This window comes from Mauremys mutica, chromosome 5 (assembly GCF_020497125.1).
Source record: "Mauremys mutica isolate MM-2020 ecotype Southern chromosome 5, ASM2049712v1, whole genome shotgun sequence".
NCBI lineage: Eukaryota > Metazoa > Chordata > Testudines > Geoemydidae > Mauremys > Mauremys mutica.
This window is the reverse complement of record NC_059076.1, coordinates 33,854,330-33,874,860: the sequence shown is the minus strand read 5'-3', so window position 1 is coordinate 33,874,860 and position 20,531 is coordinate 33,854,330. Positions and strand designations below refer to the sequence as shown.

The window sequence follows — 20,531 nt, the reverse complement described above, 5'->3', positions numbered from 1 at the left end:
TCAGTTTATAGGTGCAAGCTTCTTTCAGCCAATACCCCTGTCCCAGAAACTCTCCAGGCCTCTCCCAAAGTCACACTGTGCTTACAGGTTGCTGATTGGCTTTCTAATTGTGCCTCAGAGTATGTCTTCACTAGCAACATTAAAGCACTGCCACCATAGCGCTTTAACATGGCTGTGTAGTCGCGGAACCCACTTCCACAAGGGGAGTAGCTACCAGTGCTGGGAGCACAGCCTACACTGCCACTTTACAGTGCTGAAACTTGCAGCGCTCAGGGAAGTGTTTTTTCACACCCCGAGTAAGAAAGTTGCAGTGCTGTAAAGTGGCAGTGTGGACAAGGCTTCAGTCTGTTTCTTGTCTGCCCCCACTATACCCCAACTAGTCTTATTTCTGTACCCCGAGACACACACACACACACCTGGTCAGAACAATACCCAGTGGAACCCTCTTCCCACATGTTGCTAGTTTCTGGGCAAATTCCATTATGCCTTGTTTTAGGTGTGTCACCTTAGCTGTCTCTTACAATTTGATGTGCGAATGCATCCTTCCTTCACTTCTGTTTCAACTAGGTTTTAACTCAACTCATAATATGGACATTCATATTCAACCTGTGTATCTTTTTTTATTTTGCACTTCTGAGAATGAACTAGTTCCAACATGGTTACAAGTGGAAAAGGCTCAGGACTGTTTACATACCATTCCTTTAATACAATGTGTGTGTGTTCCCCATCTACGCTACGTATATTGATGGTAGTTGAAGAAAGCAAATTGTAGCAAAGATTTCCATATAAATCATCTTGAGCCTCTTGCAATTCTAGCCATTCCCCATCTACACCAGTGTGCATACATATTTAAATCCATACCATTCAAAAGTGAAAGTAGACAAAATATTCTTATTTTTGGAGTCACGGTGGTACTTGTTGCATGGAGGATATAGTAGAAGTGAGAGTTAGGCTTGGTCTACACTTGCAAAGCTGTCCCAGTTAGAAGTGTGACTTTTTACGCCCCTAATCGACATAGCTATGCTAGCAAAAGACCTATCGTAGATGCAGTCGTACTGGCAAAAAAGGTTATTTTACTGGTATACCTTATTTTGTTGAGGGAACTGGTATAAGCTATGTTGGCAAAAGCACTTTTTTTGCCTGTTTGCCCTCAGTGAAGATGCAGCTTATACTGGGCAAACCCTTTCTAGTGTAGACAAGGCCTTAATATGGCTATATTTGAAAGCATTAGAAATTGTTATAATTTGCAGTACTTGCTAGTTATTCTCAATTACCTATAATGAACTGAAAACTAGCAAAGTGTGAACAAATTACAAACTAATAAAGAGAACTGGGAGAAATTTTTCACTGGAAAAAGAAAAATAGATTTGAGTCTACTGAAACATTGTCCGAATTTGTGTTGAATTTGCCAAATTGTTTCAGTTGAGGGGATGGGGAAACAAATATGAAAAAAATTGAAACAGTCTGCTTTTGATTTTTTCAAAAGGTTTTGGGCTTTTATGCAAAATTTTCAATTTACTTCAATTTTATTTAAATAATAAATCAAAACTCTCCCCCCCCCCTCAAAAAAATTGTGTTCACCTAAAACCAATTTTCCCTCTTGATATTTTTCAGAACACCCACACACCAAACAACAAGTCATTCACACAGCTCCACCAACTAGATCTGCCCAGTGGTGTCTTAAATCATTGGGCAAGTCTACACTACAGCCCTACATTGGCGCAGCTGCGCTGCAGTAGTGCATCTGGTGAAGCTGCACTATGCCGACGGGAGAGAGATCTCTTGTTGGCATAATTGTTCCATGTCTTCGAGAAGCAGGAGCTATGTCGGGGAAGAGCATCTCCTGACAACATAGCACCAGCTTGAACAGAACGAAACTTGCGCCACTAGGGGAGGGGCTTTTTCACACCCCTGAGTGACATAAGTTATATCGACTTAGGCTGTAGTGTAGACCCACCCATTGTAAAAGGGACGTAGGAGTTAGACAGAGGAAAGTGAAAGTTGATTTTCCTCACCAAAATCAGACACAATAAATGCCTGTTTGCTCATAATCCTGGTAAGAAAGTGCCTTGAGACTAACTCCTATGTTTTTAGTGGAAGACAGACTTTAAATGGGTGGCATAATGTTGAGAGCTGCTGCTTGCTGTGTGTTCTATTTAGGAGGGATTGAATTCCTGACATTTTTCTAATGCTGCTGATATTGAGCTAGAGCTATTGAAATAAGTTTCATTCTCAATTCTTGTTAGAAACCATTTCCTTTTTTCCCTCCTGAAAGCAGTATAATTATACTCTATTACTGTATCTCACACAAGTAGAAATGAAAGCACTTTGTCAGACCTTTGGAATGACACACTGGAAGAGGATAAAAGCTGAAATTATAACATCACAGATGGTGCAGTACTAGTTTCTGATTGGCATCTTTGATTTGATGTCCTTGGAGTATCTTAATGTACACTAAATAGATATGATTTTTTTTCCAGCAACTTCATATACCAATAGGTGTCCATGGATTTAGGCATACAGTATATATAACACAGTATTAGACTCTTAATACCCTAGAGGCAACCAGGGTGGATTTGATTTAAATCACTAGTCAGGAAGACTCAATTTAATCATGGATTTCTGCATAAAAGGGTATTCTTGTTGTATGTTAACCTTAATACATATTCTTCACAACTCAGAGATAGATGTAGGTTTCATTTATAGAAGGTACACACTATTCAATACAAATCACTTTAAAAATGTAAACTTTTCAGATTAGTTTTACAGCTATATCAGAAAATGAATGATTGGTTATTTCATTTACCAAAGGTAATTGAAGCAGATATTTATGAAGTCATTGGGAGGTGAACCATCTCTAACTCAACAGGCTAATAATTAATATTTGGAGGATTTTCTTGCCATGCTGTATTAGGAGGGAGAACATCGCCAGACAGACATTTAAATTGTTTTATGTAACTAAAACAACAACGTTATATATTCTGGATTTTTTTCTTCAACAGCAAACATAATATTTTAACAAAACAAGCATATGAATTTCTGAATTTAGTTAAATATTCAAGTTTTTTGAAATCAGGTTTTTTGTTTAAATTATTTTAAACTAAAATAGTTAAAGGAAATATTAAAAAAAATATATTAAATTGACTGTCATCCAGGTCAACATGAGAAACTTCAGCAGCTAACTCAGTCACCTTTACCTTCATTTTCCTGTTTGTTCATAATCTGGAAAAGAAAAACAAGCTTTCCTGCTTTTTCAGGTCCCAAATGATTTTTCAATTTGGAATGGATTAGTCCAAAGGAAGAAAATATTCTTTCTTCACCGGCAGAAGAAGCTACTGCTGTTAAAAGTGATATTATCACTTCAACAATCTCTGAATCCAAGTGCTTAAGTGAATTCCACTAGTTCACTGGTGTGACTTTCTTTAAAACATCATCAGCAAACATATATTTCTTGAATGGTTCTTATTCCCAAACTGGGTCTCTTTTACAGCCTGCTGCTATTATAGGTTTTCCCTTCTACTGAGAGAATGCTATAGTAGATCTCAAATCAATGAAGACTACACTCAGAAAGACATCAAGACTTCTGGAATACGCTGCTCAAACAATTTCACTCTTGTTTCTACTGCCTGTCCCTCCCTTCTCACATTTATCTCCAGACTTCTTCTCCTTGTCCAGATCTATTTAGCTCCTGACAATCTTCTATTAATTGAACTTTTTGAAACTCTGCACTTCGAGAGAGGTAAGGGATAGACTCCTTGTACATAAATTTGCAGAGGGACAAAAGGATTGAGGTCTGTTATTGCTCACCTCTCTATATTTTATTTATTTAAAAACATTTTTACTTTCAACAAGCATGTTATCTCTGGAGACACAAATCCACAGTTTGAGAACTGCAAAACTAAGCATCTCTGATGGTATCTTTTAGACTGAGCACTGAGTCCCATTGGGTAGGTAAAAGATTAACCTAAATAATCTATACGGGAGCCCCTAGGACTCCATAAGATTGGATCCCTAATCCATGAATTATTTGAACTCATGTACAAAACTTTTCTTAAACTTTACATGAATATATTGTTTCATACTATAGAATTAGAATTTATAGTCCCTATCCCATGATGAGATATCTTTTACCTATAATGTATCTTAATTAAAATGCTTTTTGAGGAAAAAACCTATCTAAAGATAGTTTATCCAAAAAAATCTGATTTTGAAATAAAAAAATCCTTTTTTAAATAATCTGATTTTTATCCAGCCTGGAGGCAACACTTCTTTTGGCACGTTTAAAGAATTGATAAAGAACAAAATAAAGGATATTGGTGATTCAAATTTGGCTCAAAATTTTAGATTTTTTTTGGTAGAAAGATTTTACAGACCTTAAATCCCTTGGATTGTCATTACATTCTAGCTATTTACCCAGCAATGCAGAGTCAGTCTTTGGGTATGTCAGATGTGATCTACTTGAGCCAGCTTTAATCTAGTTATCTTGGGTACTGGTATCCACAGCAGCATAGACTTCAGTGTGTGCGACCTTCCTGAATAAGTATCCAGGGTCCAAGGCAGGCCTGTAAAGCGCATGCTGAATCGTGTGCTGCCACAGCTACACTGTTATTGTTACTCACTGTTACGAGCTAGATTAAAGCTGTTGTGGGTATGCCTACGGCATGCCGTAGTAACTCCCAAGCTTGCAGTGTAGACATAGCTTGTGTGTCAGTGCAGGTTCTGATGTTGGAGGTTGGTTGTTTTTAATTTAAGAATGCATCCTTGTACTTTGGTGTTATTGAAATAAAGCCTTTCAGAACTTCACAGTATCTTGATTCAGCTGTCATACCCATGGGTGAATTGGGGGCGGGAGGGGGTGCTGCCCTGAGCACTAACTGGAGAAGCTTACTTGAGAGACAGAAGCCACTTCCCACACCCCTTCCCAAAGAACTCTGACCCAAACTGTGTTTTGTCTGTGCACCAACCTGGCCTAGTAGCTGATTTGATTTGTTGTTGGGAGGGGCGTTGATGCTGTGGAAAACATTATTGACTAACCATCTATACAATCTAATAATGTTTAATGCTAAACCAGTGTTGAGTTATCAGAGCAACACAAAGGTACAGAAAATTGCATTTCTTTCTTGTTCATCACTGATACTGTTTAAATCTAATAAAGTAACCATTGTACTTGAACTGAACCCTGACATCTGTGGTGTTCGGAATTCTGCAGGGCTTGCTTAGTGCTTGGTCTGCAGATTACTTTCAAACCAAATTGTATTTGTCTTCAATAATGATGGGAGTGGGGGAAAAGATGTCTGGCCTTTTCTGGACTGATTCTGTTCAGCTTTCTGAAGGGCATCCACCCGACCATGCTTCAGAAGAAGATTCTCTGCAACATCAAGTAATAGATAATCAGATTTGCTCCTATGCAGAGAGACGCATCTTTGTTTTGAAAAGTCTGAGGTTTCCTTCCCTTCCATGCTCTTTGAGAAGGATTATTAAAAATAAAAAGTAGCTCCTCCTCCACTACAAATATGAAAAGTCGTCCGTTCAGTTCCATTTCCCAGCAAAGCACAAGATTCCCTAATTTGTGAAGCTGAGACTCATAAGCAGGAAGTATAGAACAAATGTGAGTGATTCCTTGTATGAACAAACTACAGCGGTGACTGAAATTCACTTCCGGTTAGTCCATTTGTCATAAACCATTAGTAGTGGTATCTAGTCATAGGAGTAAAGGAGGAAAAAATAGTAATGTCACACAATATTTGTCACCTATCTCATTGTGAGCTAAAAGACCAAATGTAGTAGGAAATGGCAGCAGTGGAAGGTCGAAATATTATGCTGAAAAATCTATTAAATTAAGGAAGAAGATGGATCAAGCCCTGAAATATGTCGGCATGATTCTAATTGCTAAATATTCTCCATGCATAGGTCTTTGGGTGATATTATTCTTTTTCTGTCAGTATTGCAGCAGTGCAGGTAATAAGCTTTTCAGGGATGTAATGGAATACTTTGGGGAAATGACTAAAATAGCTCCCCAAGCTGCAAAAGAAACGCCGTGCCTTGAGAGACTGGAAAATGAACATTTGTTCTCTTAAAAATTAGAGTAGTTTTTTGTGAACAGAGTGCTTGGGAAGGGTGCAGGGTTGGCCGCTTTGGAGAATGAAGTCCTCTCTACCTACAGAACAGGGAAGTGACAGAGCAAGCTCCCTTAACAGTACAACCAATGTGCTGCAAGCCTGACCTGTAGAGACGTTTGTGGGATGAGGAGGGGGCACAAAGTAGCTAACATGTTTACCTAACGTCGCCTCTCGGTTTGCTTGTTTATATGTTGCTCGTCTCTTTTCCGTCCAGTCCATTTTATATTGTACAAGCTTCTTAGGGCAAACACAGTCTTCCTTATGTGTTTGTGCACTGCCCAGTGCAATGGGATCCTGATCCCCTTGCGTCGAGCTACACATAACACAGGATGAAATGGTCATGAAATGGTGGAACATGGTAATTCCAAGTATGTGTATTGGCATTGGCAAAACATGCTGACATTGGACAAAGGAGAGTGATCTGTTCACTGACTACTCAATAAGGGTTAAGTTCTCCATTCCCTACTAAAACAATGAAACAGATATTGAGAGAAGAGAACTGTATAACACCTGAAAGATAACAGAACCATGAAAGAGACCTGTGTGTGTGTGTGTGTGTGTGTATGTATGTTTATATGTATGTATGTGTGTGTGTGTGTGTTTATATGTGTATTTGTATATAAAATAGATCTTGTCTGATACATTTCGTAGTAGTATTATTTGTCATCGGTATTACAGTAGGGCCTGGAGCTCAGTTGGGGTCCCATTTTGCTAGATGCTGTACAGGCATACTCAGTTGCTTGCTTCTTCTCTCCCCCATCCCCCATAGAAATAGAAAATTAGTGGGTGAAGGGAAAGTGATAGATCTTGGGATTTTAGCAGGCTTTTTAATATAGCAAAATCGTATTCTCAGTGAGAGGTGACGCCTGGAAAGCAGTAATGCTGAAAGGCTTAGTGATGAGAAAATGTAGCCATGAAGGTACAATGTGATAGGGTGGCCGAAAAGACTGGTGTGATTCTTGGGTTGCGTGAGCAAAGGCATTGCTTCAAGGGCGACAAGGAAGTAATAGTTCCCGTTTGGTGTGATAGTACCAGAAATACTGCATTTCCATAAAGATATTGATAAGGGAGTTCAGAGAAGAACAGTACAGATGGTTAGAGGCTGGAGGTATTAATTTATTAGGAAAGATTTAATTCTTAAACATTCATAGCTTGGCTAAGTAAAGAGTAAGGGGGATTACCATAGGGCTGAGTGCATTTCTGAGATGTAATGAACTGTGCAATAGTCCCTTGAAGGAAGGGAGGGGATCCCTGTCCATGTTTATCACGTTGTAAAACTAAACTGGACAAAACACTAGTAAATATATAATAGGGAAAAATCCTGCACTGGCAGGAAGATGGAGTAGATATGTAATCCATTTACCATTCTGTGATTGACAAAAGTCTAGGTGGCTCAGGACTGATGTCAGGGGCAAGCAACACAAACAACTGCCAGGGGCCTCATACTTTTTACAGTCATGAGCTGACTCAGCAAACACACAGGCCTTTTCTGTCTCCTCCTTCCTATTCTTCTATCAACAAATTAGAGGGAGAGGAGATTCTCCACCCAACTTCCTTCCCTTTTCTTCTGTCCATTGGACTGCAACTAGAGGAGAAAAGTCATCCCCAGATCTCTCCCCTAGCAGTGAGTGATCATTACATTTCTCCTTCCCCTTCAGCACCCTGGGACCCTACAAATCATATTACTGGCCCAGAGGTTACTACTTATTACCATTGCAATCAGCAGGCGTGATGAAATCATGTATGTTAAAGGGCCATGCCTGGCTAGGAGGCATCTACAGGCAGAGTTGGGATGCCTACAACTGGTATAAATGTTGCTCTCTAGCTGTTACTTCCATTCCCTTGTAGACATTTTCTGTACCTAGCAAAGGGGTTTCAGATTATATACAAAGATAAATAGTTTAATCAAATTAAACTATTCAATGGATCTCTGCATTTGATCCTTTCACTCTCTATTTCATACAAAATAGAATCCAAGTGCGACAGAGAAATTTAAGCATCAAAGTTCATTAGACCCACACGTTATATTGACAGGTTTCAGAGTGGTAGCCATGTTAGTCTGTATCATCAGAAATAATGAGGAGTCCTTGTGGCACCTTAGAGACTTAACAAATTTATTTGGGCATAAACTTTCGTGGGCCACAAGGACACATTATATTGTTATCCCTTTTTGACTTGAGTGGTTTTTGGGGTCTAATCAGTTGCTTCCATTAGGGGAAATTGATAATGGAATCATTTTTGATGTAATCCTGTTTATTTACAAAGACTGTACAAAGTCTTTTTTCCCTGGAAATGAGGAATCAAACAACAGGAGACTTGTTTCTTTGCTCTCAGTTCCAAGCCTCTTTCAGCTAGCACACTGCCCCAAACCACTCTCCTAGGCCACAGCTATGCTACAGAACCTATGTAGGCAGGCTGTGCTGGCATAGCACCCTATTGTAGATGCAGCCTATGTCCATTGGAGGAGTAGTTCTACTTAAATAGTAACACCACCTCCCTGAATGAGGTTAGCTATGCTGACAGAAGCGTTCTGCTGTCATTCTGCACCTGGGATTTATTGGTGTAGCTGTGTCAGCTGGGGGAGTGAATTTTTTTCACAGTCCTAGCTGACATAGTTATGCCAGCAAAACTTTGTAGTGTAGACTAAGCCTTAGCCTTTTCCTCAGGGTCCGCGTACGAGGACTTGTCTGGGGATTCTTTGCTCCTTCTCTGTAATCTGCTGTGCATGTGTTGGCTGCTTCTCTTACACACAGACATGCACAGCTCCACCAGTCCATGCCCCAGCCTCTTTGTAGTATATCAGTCTCCAGGGAAACCCCTTGGGCCATACCTGGGATTTTACTCCAGCCTTGCTGTCTACCTGTGTTTTGAGTGGTGGCTCCTAATGTTTCAGTAATGTGGCCCCATAAAGAAGTTTGGTTGTTTCTTACATTTATCCTGAATGAAGGGCGGAGTTTACACCCACTAGCTTCAATGAAGTTTTGCTGAACCCACCCACCCCAAGCATAACAGTATTGTCTTCCTCAAATAACTCTGTTTCTTCTAAACAGCCATTGCATCCAGCTCTTAATGGAGAGGTATAACTTTACTTCTGTGATTATTTAATGTATTTCTTAGGACTACTTCTGTGCCAGAGTTCATGCAGATTGAGAAGAGATTTGTAATTAAAGATGTAAAATGAACACTGTGTATTGAGAGAGACACAGTGAGCCGAGCTAGACTTCTGGCTAGTAAGAGAACTTGCCTCTAGATTTCTAACAGGTATGAAATCATTTAATAATTGCCACAAAATTGATTTTTCCCAAACTGCTACCCATCCACCCCCAACTCATCGGACAAGGCCAAAAATGTTTGTTTAAGTAGCTCCAGTCTGTTCTGAATATGCTGCATGGTGAAAAGTGTAGGATTAAAACATTTAAGATTTTAAAATTTAAAAATAGGTGACTGACATTTTGTTAAATTAATTCAGTGGGTTGGAATGGAATATTTATCCCACTCACTGGGAGCAATTTTGCCTGCTAGGCTGAAACATAGGATGGTAAAATGAGGGAACACAAACTGCTGTTCAGCTCATACAAGAGCAAGGGTTGTCCAATGGTTAATAGTCTGGCTCTTGGGAGACGAGGGTTCGGTTTCCTGGTACTCCACAAGTTTCCTGTGTGATGGGCTAGTCACTTAAACTCTGTCTCTGTTCTTCATCTCCCTACTTCTCCAGGTGGTGTGGGGATTAAAGATTGTGAGATGCTCAGATATCACAGTAATGAGGGCCTTAGATAGATATGCTTTAAGAAGTCAAACATCCCCCCACCACATTCTTTTCCAAAGTCCACTAAAAATCTTTTGGAAGGTTCATTACTTTGTTGATAAATGCTAGATTCTAAATATGTTATGTACTAGAATAAGATGCTGTTTTAATACAATACTTGTGAATCCAGCTATTGATAACAACACACTGGAAAGAATTAAAATGTAATTGATGTAATATTAATGTTTCCAGTGGAGCTGACTTCATTGATTTACTTATTGCAATAAAAATCTAGACTTTCTGAACCTTTACTCATATAAAATGTGTGTGATCACATACTGCAGTCTAGTTACATGGTAATGCATCCTTCACTTCCTCTAAACTGGTAAATGCTGATGGTAGCTGGTTTTTATTGTAAGTCACATTTTAAGTCCGTTTCAGAGTGACGCTATCAAAACACCCCCCTCTGACAATGATAAAGGAATAAATATATAGACAATGGCATCCAGCTTCGGGGCTTAAACATTCCCCTACAGAAATTGCAGCACCCTTAGCATTTTGTGTCACTTCACATAAAAGCATAACTAGAATTTCTGTTTCTCATTTGTATGTGTGGGCATTTACAAATTGCAAAAGCTATCATCGGATGGTGGTTATTAGTAGAATCTTGGCTTTCTCCCTCCCCCCCCCCTTCCCCCAAATAGGAATAGGAAACAGATGAATGAAAAGATATTGTTAAAAATGGTTCCAAAAATTTATGGCACTTTGCCTGGTGACAGTATAGCACCAAAACCCTGTGCAAGCCACATTCTCTCGGAGACCACAACTTGGCATATGAAAGCTTTCAAACGAGACTGTGTTGTGCTCACAGTGTAAGCCATAAATAGAAACTCCACTGCTTTGGTCAGTCATTTCCTACTTGTGGTCTCCTTAATGGGTGGAGAGTTCATGGAGCAGAGAACATAATGGAAAAGGAGCTATCTTAATCCTCAGCCACAGTTTCATCATAGGGAACAGTATGAAAGGACTTTCCAAGAGAAAAAATGGGAATAAGACATGAAATAGTCTCAATCTCTGATCCAAATGTGTGAGAAACTTTAAATGTTATGAAGGAAAATGGTTGTTTATTATTTAAATGTGTATTGTTGTAGTAGAATATTGTCCTTTCTCTTTTCCTGCAAAGGGACAGAGGGAGGGACCCCTGGCCTGGCCTCCAGAAGCGAGGAGAGAGTGCTACCAGTGTTGCTGGGGCTGTTTAACAGCTGGGGACTTTTCCCTTCATATTACTATGGTCCTAGCTAACTCCTGTGTGCATCCCTCACTTCCATTTTCTGTATGGTTCTGGGCTAAATTTGTAAAGAAAAGGAAAGCAAAGGACAGAAAGGCCTCAGCATGGATGGTGGGTATCATAGGCTGGGAGAGGCTGAGCCTCCCCAAACAGCCAGGTGTGGCCTTGCCCATGCTCCGCCCAAGCTCTCTCCTGCTTTTTGCTCTGCGAGTCTGCGCCACTTCCCATGTGGCTGGGGCTGAGGCCACGCCTCCTGGCATTCCAGGGCTGGGGCGAGGGGAGGAGATCGCTGGGGCTGCCCTGCCCATCCTCCCAGTGCTCCAGGGCTGGAGGTGCTCTGGGGCAGGGACCTATGGCCATGGTGGAGGGCCCTGGGCTCTGGCGGGAGGGGGGAGATGAAAGGAGAAGGGCTTAGGTCAGAAGGGGAGGGGCTGGGAGCTAGCCTCCCGAGCCAGTGGTTCACGCGCTGCCCAAGGGAGCTGCTGCAGAGTGTTTCTGATGTGAGTGGAGCAGATTTGGAATAAAGCGGAAGAGAAGCCTCCAAAACCCTGAACTTTCTGCAATGAAGAAAACCTTCAAAACTGTTGTTTTCCTTCTTTATGCACTCTGAGAAGAGCTTCCAGGCCATTGAAAACTGTCTGTTTTCTTTTCTCAATGAAGTGACATGCCAGATAAATGGAAATGTATGGCACATTGGAACATTTAAAATTCTGCATCTAGTTTACTGGCTTTTCTTCCTGTCATGAACTTATGTTGTTGCATATTTGTTACTACACTGACTAACTGTGATACATGCTAGGGCTTCATTTTTACACAGCTGGTCAGTGTGCTGATGAGAGATCAAGTAACTAAAAAAACCAAACAAACTATCATTAGAATATCACTGTCCTTTCAGCAGATGCTGAAGATTATCTCGGTGATGTTTTATAGACACTTAGGATACAATCAAAATGGTGCTATGCCAGTGTGTACCAGCTCAGAATCTGGCCCTATGTGTACAACAGTTACAATATGAGTTTAAACAATAAATGTAATTTATAGGACAAAATTTACTCTCTTCCCCCCCCCCCCCAAAAAAAAAAAAAGCTATATGGCTCAATACTTTTCAGAGATAGGATAACAGTGTAGGAAAAGAGATGACCCAGATACAGGGAAGGGAATTTCAGAACATCTTGCACATTGGAGAAAAAAAGCTACACTTCACCACTAACAAAATATGAGCCTCTAGGTTCAGCTGGTCAAAAACTAGCCCCCAAGCTGTGAACCCTTAGGTTGCTTGTGGGCCAAACCAAACTGCAGCTAGGATTACCACTGCATAACAGAGACACTGCAATAGAAAGCTATTTAAATTTAATAGGAAAGCAATCAAGGAATAAAAAAATAGTCAAAGAGCTGGCCTAGTAGTGATATATGCGAGATTCAAGTTCAGGACTCAAGCTCTTTCCCTGACCAGCAAGTACTGGAAGTACCATGTGGGCGGAGCACATTCAGAAGCTTAAGAGAGGCAATCCATGTGTTTCTCTTGACTGACCCTCACTTGCCAGCATAAGAGTCATATTGGCCTGGAAGGAGTTGCATCTAGACCAATCTGGCAAAGACTTACTTAAAGCTGAGCATCTGCATAGGTCTTTACAGGAGTGGGACTCTATTTAGCTATGAAGATGGGATGGCCTGGTATGGGGCTTGGGAGGATGAGCCAGAGGGACTTCTATGATCATAGAAGTTTAGGACTGGAAAGGACCTCTATAGGTCATCTAGTCCAGTCCCCTGAACTCAAGGCAAGACTAAGTATTTTATTTCAGTTTTAAGGAGAACAAATATGAAGTTTCCATGAGAGAATGAACACCATGGCCCACTCTGTTATAGTCTGTATCTACACTCCGTCCAGGTGCTACCTGCCTCACAGTTGCCTCTGCAGCAGCAGCCGGGGATGCCATTCTACTTTATCACACTCTTCCTCCCTATACAACCCCCAAAAAAGAAAAATGTAGGTAAAAAAACACTCCTTCCCTGCAATGAGTTTAGGAAATCATACTGGAAGGGTGAGAGGATAGAGGAAATAACACAAGTAGCACCTCACAATAGGAGTGGTGGGAATTGGGTGACTTTCAATTTGCCCTTAGTTTTGTTCACTGGCTGTATGCTGGTTATTCATTTCAGTTCCTCAGTTTTGCACTTTCACTGGGCTAAATGTAAAACTCGATGTCTAACAATACATCTTTTTCTACCTTATCAGTGAGACAGTGTTTTGACATTACCTGCCTTTACTAGTAATACTGATTCTCTGAGTCCCCTGAAGACAGTAAAGGGTTAATTTCTTACAAATCGTTGACTCTTGCATTTATTTCAGTATGCTCTGCTGTTACTTTTATGACATTAATCACAGAACAGAGATGAGCAAGGACTTTGCCTTCAGCTGAATTCCTTTTGTTGAATGATGCTAGAGAGCTATTGCTGATTACTTGGAAATTGCCCATCTCTGCAGCCAGTAGACTTTCAAAACAGCAGAAAAAGGAATTCAGCTGCTCATCAGTTGGGTTGACAAAGGCTGATGTCTAGCTGAGACGTGACTTTTTTTTTGTTTTGGCGAGGAACTATTCAATCATATGAATAATATAATGGAGAACAGTAGTATGGAGTAGCAGGAGGACTATTTCTCCTTTCCCTCAATCCTTAGTGAGCTGTTCTCTTTAAAAATGCTCAAACAAAAACAAAAAAGCAAATCAAACAAAAAAATCTCACTTTTAAAACTTATTCTTCTCTTTTTAGTTTACATTTGACTATCAGCAGAGTCTTCAAATTTGCAGAAGACTTAAAATTAGTAGATAGGTAAGTAATGATTAGGCAGGTAAGTTATACAGACTGAGCTAGATCACTTGATACTGCTGCTAATAATAATATCCAGCTCTGATCCGTTTTTCATCAGTAAATCTCAAAGCTCTTTGCAAAGGAGGTCATTAGTATTAGCTCCATTTTACATGAATGGGAAAACTGAGGCACAAAGAGATGACCTGCCCAGAGTCACCCAGCGGGCTAGTAGCAGAGCTGGGAATAGAACCCAAGTCTTGTGCGTGCCAGTCCAGTACTCTCTCAAGATGGGCTTGCTTTAGCAAAATGCATTTTAATACAGCCAAATGCAAGGTCATATGGATAGGAGCGAAAAATGTAGGTCACACTTACAAGCTAGGGACTGACTGGGTTTACAGGGTAGATTATCAGTTGAACGTGAACTCCCAGTGTGATGCTATAAACAGAAGGGGGAATGCAAACCTTGGATATCCAATCAGGGAAAAATCACATAGAGAATATTAAGTAGGAATAGTACCTCTGTATAGGCACTAGTCAGACTGTGGCTATGTCCACACTTGCAGAGTTTTTGTGCTGTCAGTTTCACTGGTGATGGGGAACCAGTAAAAGAAAAGCTGTGGTTTGTGTTCTCACTTACTTCCACAGGAGTCAGATCGTGTTTACATTTGCAGCTCTCTTCATTTTGAGGATAGGACTTTTGGGAAGTGGGGGGTGATCACGGGCATCCTGGGTCCCGGCACAGCCTCCTCGCCTCAAACACTGATCAGCTCCAGTAGCTCAGCATTGCTCCAAGTAGGGGATGTTTGCTCCATGGAGCAGCCATTGTCACCTGGCCAGATAAGTGAGCATTTGCCAAGAATACAGGAAGGGAAGTTTCAAAGTTCCTGGGGCTTTACAGAGGGAAGGGTGAATGCCTGTTTAACCTGGTGTCAGAGCAGCAGAGCTGCTGGCCAGAGTGGTCAAGTAGGCACTGTGGGATATCCTCCAGAGGCTAAAAGCTGTGTAAACAGAAAGAATGTGTCTTCACTTGGAAATCACTGCAAAAGTATCACTGGTAAAACTATATGCCTCTCATGGCGGTGGTTTTCTGTTTGCGGTGAAACTTCTGAGTTTCACCACTAAAAGCCATTGGCAAACGTAGACACTCCCATAGCTTTTGTGCCAAAAAAGGGACTTTTTGCGCTTTAAATGGCAAGTGTAGAGATGCCCTGTTACTCAAATAGTTTGTCAGGTTCTACTGCGTTTTACATTTAGAAAAGGATGCTAAAAAATGGAAAGGGTTCAGAAAAGAACTACAAGAATGCAACAAGGTCTGGAAAACCTGCCCTTTAGTGATAAACATAAGATGTTTGATCTATTTTCTTTTAGATAAACTAAGAGGTGATTTGATGATGATTTTTTAAGTCCCTACATGGGGAAGAAATTTCAGGTAGTAAATGGCTCTTTAATCTAGCAAACAAAGGCATAATGAGATCCAGTGGTTGCAAGCTGAAGCTAAATAAAATCAGACTAGAAATCAGATGATGCGCATTTTTAAGTGACAATGTAACAATTAGTGCCGTTTACATAGGGATGTGGTAGATTCTCCAACTTGAAGTCTTTAAATCAAGACTGGTTGTCTTTCTAAAAAGATGTTTTAGCTCAAACTGAAGTTGTGGACTTAATGGAGAAATTACTGAGTGAGGTTCTTTGGCCTGTGTGATGCAGGAGATCAATCTAGCTCCGCAGTTCTCAAACTGTGGGTTGCAACCCCAAAGTGGGTCATGACCCCATTTTAATGGGGTTGCCTGGGCTGGTGTTAGACTTGCTGACTGAAACTGAAGCCCCAGGTGCACCCCATTCCCCCCAAGCCTGGGGCTTCAACTTTGCCCCCCATCCCCCAAGGTGGTGGGTCTTGGCTGGGCTCAGGCTTCAATTTCCCCCCTCCTGGGGTCGTGTAGTAATTTTTGTTGTAAAAAAGGGGTTGCGGTGCAATGAAGTTTGAGAACCCCTGATCTAGATTATCACAATGATCCCTTCTGGTCTTAAAATCTAATCTCTTTCTGAAGTGATTTGTTGATCTGTATCTTGTAATGCACTGGTGTAAGACAGTGAAAAACAGAACTGACAGATTAGTAAATAAGCTTTAAGGTGGCAGAGTAAATATTGTGATAAGTAGCTGACTAGTTCTCATTCATGTGTACAACTTGAGCAATTGTATATTCCACTCTTCTATCTAGCCTACCTTTCACATTTAGTCTATGTCTAAATGGAAGTTGCCTATCGCTGTGGTGTATAAAAAATTCTGTCAAAACATTTTTAGGGGTGAATAAAGTAAGAGAATTTAACTAGCAGTTTTATTTTACATAATAATTAGCACTGACAAAACTTCCATAGGGAAATCAGATGTGTTTAAACCCTGTTGAAAATACCATATTGTTTACTGGCTTAGAAAGCCTCACCCCAGAAATATTGGTCCCAATGTGTACCTCTGGAAATGTGCCATGTATTGATCATGCTTGCTTCCTAGTGCTAATTAGTGGGGAACTGTTCTGTGGATGTACTGAAATTTAATGTAGGCAATCCTTTGTTTTTTGTTAAGGGATGGAGGAAATGGGGTGGGGGGACCCCTTCCCAACAACTCTTTTGTGACAGACAACAAAACAGTCTGTGCTTTCATGAGTTTCGGCTCAGGTACCTCCAAGCAATTTTGTTCTAAAGCAGTTCAAGTATGATGGTGCTCTTGGCTGTAAACATATAAACAAAAATAATATATTATGACAGTTCTTGTACCGTTCCTCTTGTGCAGTAAAATGAGGAAATAAACATGTCTAGTGCAGAGGTAGGCATTTCATCCCTACACTAATTTAAAAAAAAAATCTACTTTATTATTTTCATTACTTCTGTATTTTAGCTTATCTTCTGATCAAACCACTGTATTTTGAACACAATTTTTCTCACCACAGGCACTAGTTTTTTATTTTGTATAGATACTGTTTTCAAGCAGTCTCTGTTCCATGCTGACATCACTAAAAATTTTGCACCATTATTCACATGAATTGTAATTTAAATTTACCCAGATTTCTTACGATCACCTTTTGGAAATAACTGAATGTTATTAAGTCCTAGTTTAATTGACTACATGTGGGTGGACTCCTTCATTCAGCCCAAGTCAATTACAGGCTTGTGTGGTGCAGCTCAGTTGTTTACCTAAATTGCCTCTCACCATGCTGGAAAACTTACTTCTGAGACGGTCCATACTATGGCTGTATGCAGTGTTGTATCCATGACGATCCCTGAAGAGCCCTGTGTAAGCTCGAAAGCTTGTCTCTCTCACCAACAGAAGTTGGTGCAATAAAAGATATTACCACCCCCAATTTGTCTCTCCTTGGGTTCTGCCAACCATAGCAGTATGACATCTTCCTTCACCCAACTCCCTGTCATCCCTCAGCCCCTCCCAAAAAAACCAAACACCAACATGTGTACCTCTGTATGACATAGGAGTTCTCTGTCTGCATCTTTTCTAACTGGAGTCAGATCAGATTGGGAAAGATTTTCCATAAGGTTACAGGATAACAAAAAGGCGATTATTTTACTCTGAATTGCTTCTAAGATGGAGAAGTAATGTTATGTGCAGGGAGCATTTTATAAGCCTAGATTTTATATTTGTATGAAAAACTGATGTACAGTATTGATACTGAGAAACCTATGTTCTACATCTGTAATAACATCTTTGTTCTTATAGTTGGATTGTTCTAATGAAAAATGTAAAAAAAAACAAAAACAAAACAAAAACGAGTGAAAGACTGTTCCAGAATGGAGACTGCAATAGTCTTAAATCCCAGTATTTAGGCAATGCAGCAAGGCTACAACCTGACCCAGAATCTGAAACTGTAGTACCAGTAACACTGCAGCGTTCACTTTGATTTTAGCTTGACTGTAGCCCATATTTGAGAGGACAGAATCTTTTTTTCCTGTATTATAGTGAGTGTGTGTGTGCACGCATATTTGAGAGGAAAGAAGAGAGTGACCAATGTGGAAGCTTGTCACTGGTGCATACTCTGCACTGTCTCCACACTGATTAGAATTTAAGGTCACTGTTCTTCTGATATTCAAAAATCTCAATGTGATTGGCCCTAGATACCTGAGAGATCACCTCTCCTTCAGTGACCACGGCCTCTCCCAACAACTATCTTCTGTGACAGTTGACAGTGAAACTGTCAACCAATAGGGAAGGCTTGTGAACCGTGGAGACAGCTTTCATAGGGACTGGGCCTAAACTATAGAACTCACACCATGGAGAGAGAAAAATGAGCATAGCTCTCACTGCATTCAGCACTAAATGCCAATATTTCTTTTATATGTTCTACACACTCAGATGCCCACTACCTGGTGGAGGAGATAGCGAGAGAGATGACGTTTGTTGTGAATTTGAGGGGAGAATGATCCCTAAGGAAATTCTTGTATTAAAATGTGGTCTATACAATGTGGTTTTTTTTTAAACTTCTTGTTTGAACTGATTACACTTTAGTGCGTAGCCTGCTTTTGTTTTTAATGTTTCACACAGCATTGTGCACACTGCCAGGTATAAACATATTTTATTTCACTCAATCACTGTAACTGGCAATTTTGGGTTAAAAGGGACTATAGTGGGAGTGACTATTGAGACTGAGATCTCTCCCTCAGTATCAAACTGGTGTACAAATTCTAATAAAAGGAATCTGGGTTATTAAATATTTGAGCTTTTATTAATTATCCATGGCAACAAGGGGTTGTTAGCAAAAGCCCAACCTTGTTGTGGTTATATCCCGATAGGAGATGATGGCAGTGATGAACTGTTATTTCTCTCTAAGTGGAAAAGATTGTATAGAAAATGGAAAAGGTTATGTTGACTTCTGCAGTGCCTACACATGGAATCTTAATGTTACAGCTCATTTACTTCTGGGAGGATAACCGTGCTTGAAAATAGTTTTCCTGTGTTTTGGAAATGTGTGTTTAAATTGTGCTCATTACTTCTAGCTACAGGGCATGTTGTGATTTTGAAGTGTGTGTCGGTATATATATTTAAACAGACACTGTCAGTTCAGTCGCTTTCTTTTAAAGACGTTATCTGTGTAAAACTTGCTTCCCAGTACTTTTGTTTTGCATTTTGCCCAGCCTGGGCTGTAAGTTTACATTTGTCAGTTTTATCTCACTTCTAGTCAGGGTCAGACTCTGGTACTCAGACACAATGTTCACTGGTTTGAGTTTCCAGTGCTACAAATGTGTTTTAAAATTTCTCCCCACACCTGAAAAATCTTATTAATATGAAATAGAAAAAATATTTTGTAAGACACTCTTTTCTTTCAAATAATTTTTAAACAAAATGCAACTTCAGATTTTCATCTAAGGCCTGGTCTACACTAAGCGAATAGCGTAGCTGAACTCGAAGTACCCTAGTTCGACTGACTTACCCATCCAGACGCGGCGGGGTCAAACTCCGCGGCTCCAAGGTCGACTCCGCCACCGCCGTTCGCGGTGGTGGAGTTCCGGAGTCGACCGGAGCGCGCGGGGAGTTCGAACTATCGCGTCTTGATTAGACGCGATAGTTCGAACTCCGAGAAGTCGAACTCACCGCGTCGACCCGGACGGTGAGTATAGACCTACCCCAAGTTCCTTTAAATATTTGCATATGATAAAAATCTATTTTATATTTCAGTCTCAAATGTTTTTCAAACATAGGATTTTAAATTGATCTCACTGCAAATTCTGTCTTTGGTCTGCAGCCTTCTTGGGTTTATCTGTTATCTTGGGTTTATCTTGGGTTTTAAGCTTTGGCCTCTTCTACGCAATGTGTGGAAAAGAGCTTTTTTTTTTTTTTCAATATAACAAGTTTAATCTGCATGCAGATGCCCAGTTAACTAATAAAGGTAGTAAGGCGGAACAAAACTCTATGGTAATAATTTTTCAAGTGTCTATTTTTATAATTTGATAGGCTTTTAAAGAATTGAGCTGTTGGTTGAGTTTGACTGCTGATTTATGGGCCTCTCCAGTACAAAGCTGCTGAGAGAAAGAGTTTTGGATGTGTTTTTCAGGGCATCATTCATATTCAGCTAACATCGTTATCTTATTTTTCCCTGTGAGATGTGCATTGTGGGTAATATAGAATGATCTTGCAACTAAGTTAATTACAATGATCGTTAATGCTCTTGGAAACCAAGGTGAAATAACCTTCCTGTATCAAGATGTTTTTACAGGGAATTGAGCACTTGTGAATAGAGTGACACTTCTAGAGATGTAGCCTGGCACACTCTCTGTAATGAAAATTAGTGAGCAGAGTAACTAGTGGAAACAGCAACTGGAAAAATACTTGTGGGGGGCAGGGAGAAGCTGGGAGGTAAGTTGTATATGAGCAGTTCAGTAAAGCAGTCATTTGACTAGCCTTTGTCTAAACTTGGTATATTGTATAACATCTAGAGATAATGCACTCATACTGCTCCGTGAATGGTCCTAGTTGTGAGCTGGAGGGATTGTTTCTGATGGTGAGAGGGTAGTTGATGTTTTATGCTTATTCCATCTTCTGGGTTAGATACCAAGGTAACAAGAGCTTGAT

General features: G+C 40.3%; 1 protein-coding gene across 2 annotated transcripts in view; it reads left to right on the top strand.

Moving 5' to 3' along the window:
• The window catches only part of MCUB (mitochondrial calcium uniporter dominant negative subunit beta), an 87,591-nt gene that overhangs the window by 30,049 nt on the left and 37,011 nt on the right, over positions 1 to 20,531 (top strand). The gene's annotated exons all lie outside the window — the stretch shown is intronic.